The sequence below is a fragment of the Mus pahari genome, chromosome 21 (assembly GCF_900095145.1).
Source record: "Mus pahari chromosome 21, PAHARI_EIJ_v1.1, whole genome shotgun sequence".
NCBI lineage: Eukaryota > Metazoa > Chordata > Mammalia > Rodentia > Muridae > Mus > Mus pahari.
Genome location: NC_034610.1, coordinates 27004136 through 27010607, shown reverse-complemented (window position 1 = coordinate 27010607; position 6472 = coordinate 27004136). Strand labels below are relative to the sequence as shown.

Here is a 6472-nt window from a genome sequence, read left to right as displayed (position 1 = left end):
AAAAAAAAAAAAAAGAGAGTCTGAGGTAGTTCTTGGGAGAGCAGTGGTGTGGGATGGAGCAGCAGAGACCTAGGACGGTGAAGATGCTACAAGTGCAGACTGTCTGCCAAGGGAAGCTCTAGGCAGTGAGCACAGTCAGCCTGGTAGGGGATGGGCTCCCTAAGCCTTTGGCGCCCAGATATCACCACTGAGCCTCTCAGCCATGGAACCGTAGGAGCGGACATTTGCCATGCTCATTCCCAGCTTGCTTTGGTCTCCTCCCTCCTTTCCTTGTGTCCCTTTTGGAGTGAAGGTCTTATTTCTGCTGTATACTTGGGATATGCAGAACTTTCTTTTTGGCCTTCTAGGGGCTCACAGGTGAGAGTTGGTCTTGAGTCTCAGGAAACTTAATACTAGTCCTATTGAGCAGTGCTAGAACTATTGAGGCATTGGGGAAGCAAAATGAAGTACTTTGGGCTATACATAGGATGGTTCTGTTACGTGCTATTAATTATGGCCTTGTTGCTGTCTTCGGGAGTTAGGTATGGTCTTAGGAGGTGTGTGTGTGTGTCGGGTTGGCAGAGGGTGCGCCTGTGACAGTGCATCTTGATTTCCAGCGTGGCCTGAGGACTGCCGAGGACGCTTGTGAGGTACACCTCTGCTGTGCCTGTGGAGGTGTTGCTAGTGATGGTTAAGTGGGGGAACGGCTGCTCTGAGTCCTGCTTGTGTCATCGCGTAGGCTGAGAACCCCGATAGACTCAAAGGGCAAGAGAGAGAGAGCACGGGACCATTCCCTCTCTGCTTGCTGGTGTCCATGCGTTGAGCAACTCTGCTCTGCTCTCCTGTCCTTTCCTGACGACAGCTGTGGGACGGACTGACTGTGGACTGATACCCTGAAACTGGGATGGAAAAGACAGTTTTTTGTCCTTTTACATTGTTCTGTCAGGCATTTGTCAGTGATGAAAGACTACCAACACACCAGCTCAGTGCTGAAAGGCTTGTGGGTGGGCACACTCTGAGCAGGCATGTCCCTCTACAGCGGGGTGGTAATGAGGCCTTGGGTCTGACCTGTAGCACTGTATAGAATGTACATGGTGGTGTACACCTCACCCTTGGGAGTTGGAGGCAGGAAGGTCAGAAATTCAAGATCATCCTCTATTACATAGTGACTCTGAGGTCTGCCTGTTTCAAAAACAAACACTGCCACAGCTGTGCCTGTAGCACAGCACCGAGACCTTTTGCTGTTGCCAGGAATCCTCCCCTGGCCAGCCTCTGCACTCCAAGAGCAGGTGTCCAGTCCCACCGCTCTTCTTCCAGTGGTCCAACTAAGTTGCTGCATTGAAGGCGAGGAAACAGCTTCACTTCAGCTTTAGCAAAGAGTCTTCACCCCCAGGGGCACAGCAATTGCCACTCGCACAGCACACTTGTAGTTTAGATGCCACACTTTTCTTACACAGTGGATTCAGTCATTTCTGTCTTTGCATAATGATTTTTACCCATACTGAAGTACTTACTGGCAGTAATCTAATTCAGTCTCGTAGTTGCTGGATTCTTTCCTGGTTCCTCAGCTCTAAAATAAGCTTCCAGTCCTGCCTCATGATCTGTACAGGCCTGGACAGGGACCACAGACAGTACTACAGAAAAGACAGCTGCAGGAGACAAGTGGCCTTATTATAGCCAGCTTACTTATCCCTGCTCAACCAGTGAACTGTTCAACTTAACTGGAAATAGAGAAAGAGTCAAAGCTAAAACATCCCTTCATTTCCAATAAAGTCAGCGTATCAGCATACTGTGACCACAGCAATACTTTCAGTGTTTGAGACCCTGGCCTCCATCGCTCAGTCCAGGCGCTCACTGAAAGGCAGCAGCGGCTGTGCTTCATCCTCTAGCTTAGCTTAGCTTAGCTTATTTATTTTATTTATTGTATTTTCAGATGGGGTCTTGCTCTGGAGCCTGAGCTGCCTTCTGCTCTGTGTAGTTTAGGCTGGCATTGAACTTTCGACCTTCTTGTCTCAGCCAGCCTCCAAGTGCTGGAATGAAGGGCATTCCCCAGCATGGTTGACTCCATGCACTTCTATCTCACAGCATGTACCTTTCCCCAGTAGCAAATCAGCCAGGGTAGAGACATGCCAGTTTTCTGTTGATATTTTACTTTAATATTTTTAATTTATTAGGAAAGAGTTGCTACTTTTAGCATGCTAAAAAGGAAGCCATTGGAAACATTCGGTGACTCAAGAAACTTTAAAAAGTTTACTTATTTTTAAGTTTATATATGTGTGTATATGTGCCTGTGTAACTTTATGTGCATCATGTGTGTGCAGGTGTCTCTGGAGTCCAGAAGAGAGTGTCAGAGTCTCTGGAACTTGAGTTATAGTTTGATGTTGTTGTTGTCATTGTTGTTATATATGAATGGGACCCAGGCTATCTGTAAGAGCAGTTTATACTTTTTTTTTAATAAACTTGAATTAAATAATTCTGAAACCATTCCCAGCACATAGTATTTTATAGGGGTTTCTGTGCAAACAGATTCATTTTAACTGGTCATAGTTTAAAAAAGTCATAGATACTATGAGTTCTGTATAAGCCATGGCAAGTTAGTTCCTTTTGATTTATGGATTTAATGCCACTGCAGAATAAAGAATGTAGCCAAAGGAAGCATTATCGGCCACTCGTATAGGACAGTGTTGTTTCTATAATTTGAAACTTTCTGAATGGATGGGTTCAGGCCTGATCCAACTGTAAAGAGATCACTCAGTGAATAGACTATATGGGAACTGTACANAGTGTCATTAACTTCCATCATTAATAGCTTACTCAGCACTATACCACTATTGCTAGTTAAAATAACCTGCTTCTGAGGCCCCTATGGAGGGAGGCGGCCTGTGCACGCAGCTTCGATGCCCTGGCCACCTCACGCCCAGGGCATGCCATGCAGTCCAACAGAAACTTTGGCTTTAGGAGGGAATCACAGACATTGAAAAGGATGGCTTTAGTCATTATTAAGTGTGCAGTGGGAGGGAGTGTGCTGCAGATAGTCTGGGCAGGGCTGGCGGCAGGTCACTCCTGCTGCCACAGCTGCAGACACTAGTTAGTACATGACAGGACAATGAGGGAAAGCAGTCCCTTTCAAACAAACTGGGAAAAAAAAAGATTAAGAACTTAGTGGCAGGATGGTTTCCTCCATTGAATTTATGTCATCTTACACTAGTGGGTCTATCTTTTTTTTTTTTTTTTTTTTTTTTTTTTTTTTTTTAAAGACAGGGTTTCTCTGTATAGCCCTGGCTGTCCTGGAACTCACCCTGTAGACCAGGCTGGCCTCGAACTCAGAAATCCGCCTGCCTCTACCTCCCGAGTGCTGGGATTAATGGCATGCCCACCACGGCTGGCTTAGTGGGTCTGTCTTGCCAGGTTAATCATTACTGTTGCTTCACGGGTTGTAGCTGAGGAAGACTAATGATGTTTCTCTCCCACTGTACACTGCAGTACTCATAGAGCCCAACACTTCTTCCATGTGTGATTGGATTGTTTGTCCTCTTTCAGATACAGTTGTCCCTCAGGATCTGGGGGAATCAATTCCAGGACCTCTTGTGGGTAGGCCTAGGGTGTTCAGGACCCTTCTGTGAATAAGCTCAGTATTTGCATGCAACCCACACATAAATGCCTTAATTAGGTTATTTGTGCTGTCTAATTCAATGTAAATGCTGTATAATTGTTACTGTACTCGGGCTGGGGAGATGGCTTATTGGGTAAAGAGCTTGCTGTATGAGCATGAGGTACTGAGTTCAACAGGTAGGACCTACAAAAGTGTCTGCTGGGGTAGCTTCAGGCCTCAGCTTCAGGCTGAGTCAGTGGATCTGGAACCTCTAAGGCGTGTGTGGCAGGCCTGGTAGAATTTGGATGTAGTTTTTCTCAGCCTGTGGCCTCCCTCCTTTACCTCTTGACAGAATCTTGCTTCCTCAGATCTGCCCTTTGACTCCTGAGTGTGAGGACTACGTGTGTACTGCCATGCCTGTTGAAGTTGGAAGGTTGAAGTTTACCTTACTTTAATGGATCAGGACCTTGTTGTGATATATTTTAAAGTTCTGTACTTGCAGTTTCAGATAAATGGGTTTATTGGGTATGTAGCAACCAAAAGGGAAAGAACAAATAGCAAGTAACAGGTAACATCATCAAACATGACTGGTGGAGCCTGATGGAGAGCAAAGGGAACATCATCCAGTGGAGGCTTCAACACTCGGGAACTGGACTGGGGAGGAAGCAGCTAGCTGGAACTACTGGTTGGGAGACTCTCCATCCAGCTCCCACTGCAGGCATATATGACCGTGAGTCAACAATGATAATCTCTGTAGGAAAGGCTTCACCTTCTAGCTGTTCTCAAGGATACAATGGTTTTTAATCCCCTTAGCTACTTGCTGTTTTTCTTTGCCCCGGTAACAGAGCTGGGGAGAGAGGGCTGAGAGTCTGAGACAGAGGGGCTCCTCTTTCTCAGTGTGCTTTCAGAAAGCTTAAAAAAGCATGGCACTTGACCAGTATGCTGCTGTGATGTGACATAGCCTAGAATTGCCGGGGAAGAGAGCAGCAGTTGTGGATCCGTTCATGTCGGTGGGGAATGGTCTTGATCGTCTTGATCTATGTGGGATGGAAGACCCACCCTGAAAGTAGATGCTACCATTTCATGGTCTGGATCCTGAACTGTGTAAGAGTGCAGGAAGTGAGCTGAGAGCAGTTTATTATTTCTGCCATTGACTGTGGGTGTGATGGAGGGAAGAAATGAGAACAAAGTGTAGCAGTGCCATGATGAATCCATTACTCTGTCTGTCAGTGTAGTTGCATGTGTCCACGAATCCAGACTGCAGCATCAGTAAGTTAGACATGAAAAACACATAATTTAGAGTCTTAGAATTTTTATTGAATTTTTTTTGAAAATTATGTATGTGTGGGTATTTTGCCTGCATGTATTTATGTGTACCACATGTACCTGGGACTCATAGAGGCCGAAACAGGGTGTCAGAACCCCTGAATTAGAGGTACAGGCATTGTTAGCTACAATGTGGGTACTGGGAACTGAACCTACATCCTCTGTAAGAGCAGTCAGTACTCTTTTTGTTGTTGTTGTTGTTGTCATAGCAATGGGAATTATATTACCCATGCATTTTATTTTACTTTTTTTTCTAATTTTTATTAGGTATATACTTAATTTACATTTTAAATGCTATCCCCAAAGTCCCCTGTACCCCACCCCCTGCTCCCCTACCCACCCACTCCCCCTTCTTGGCCCTGGTGTGCCCCTGTACTGGGGCATATAAAGTTTGTAAGACCAAGGGGCCTCTCTTCCCAATGTTGGCTGACTAGACCATCTTCTGCTATAATCAGGACTCTTAACCACTGAGCTATCTCTCCAGTTCCACCCTCAATCTCTTGAAACTCTACACAAAAACCCCTTCTTATTATTAAGTATTGACTTCTTTAAAAGAAAAAAAAACCCTCAACCATCTAGTATAATTTAAATTGTGGTTGAGCTAATTTTGTTTAATATAAATGAATTTATCTAGGTTTTTATAATTGGTTTATTCTTCCCTCCTTGGTGGTGCTGAGGGTAGAACCCAGGGCCTCGTGTATGATAGGCAGGTGCTCTACAACTGAGGGATATGCCCATCCCTTTTCATCTCTCAGGAAGTGCTGTCTCCTTAAAGGGAGTTTTAGTACCAGAGAGACGTGATCCCTAGGGAGGGTGATAACTCCTCGGGATGCACTGCCGCGAGGGTCATCAGGAGATTGGCTCTCTTCTTGCCTTAGTGGCCCTGTGAGAGTTGGGTCCAGCTGCCGCTGTCTCGTGCTCTGGAGGAAGGGCAGGGAACCTTCCCTGGCCTCCATGGTCTTGTTACCCATGTGCTGATCCTGGGCATGTCTGTGGTACCCACCTTCACAGTTTTCCTGCTTAGGAAAATTCTGTGTTTGATTCTGATGTCATTTCACAGCCACACATGCTTTTAATATTTTCTAGCCCCTTTGATGACCTTCTCAGGAGGAGTTCCTCATGAGTTTGCCTAGAGCAGCGGTTCTTAGCCTTCCTAAGGATGAAGCCTTTAATACAGTTCCTCAGTGCTGTGGGGACCCACAGCTATAAAGTTATTTTTGTTGTTACTTCATAACTGTAATTTTACTGTTATGACTCATTATGTAAATATTTCTGTTTTCTGATAGTTCTTGTTGACCCCTGTGAGAGAGTCAGTTGGCCCCCAAAGGGATTGCGACCCACAGGTTGAGAACCATTGGCCTAGAAGGGGACTTCTTACAATTCTTTTTCTATATTCTGCCAGTTGAGTGAATCTTTGGCTGCAACAGGTTCCCTGAGTAGAAATGCTGTGCAGTGCAGGCCGTGTGTTAGGCCGCTGTAGACTTTAGCATCGCTGGTGCGCAGTGTAGGCCATGTGTTAGGTCGCTGCAGACTCTAGCAGCGCTGCTGTGTGCAGTGCAGGCCGTGTGTTAGGTC

The 6472-nt window shown here is 45.7% G+C and overlaps 1 protein-coding gene across 1 annotated transcript in view; it reads left to right on the top strand.

Moving 5' to 3' along the window:
• Hsf2bp (heat shock transcription factor 2 binding protein) overlaps nucleotides 1–6472 on the top strand; it is an 83647-nt gene that overhangs the window by 20434 nt on the left and 56741 nt on the right. The window lies entirely within an intron of this gene.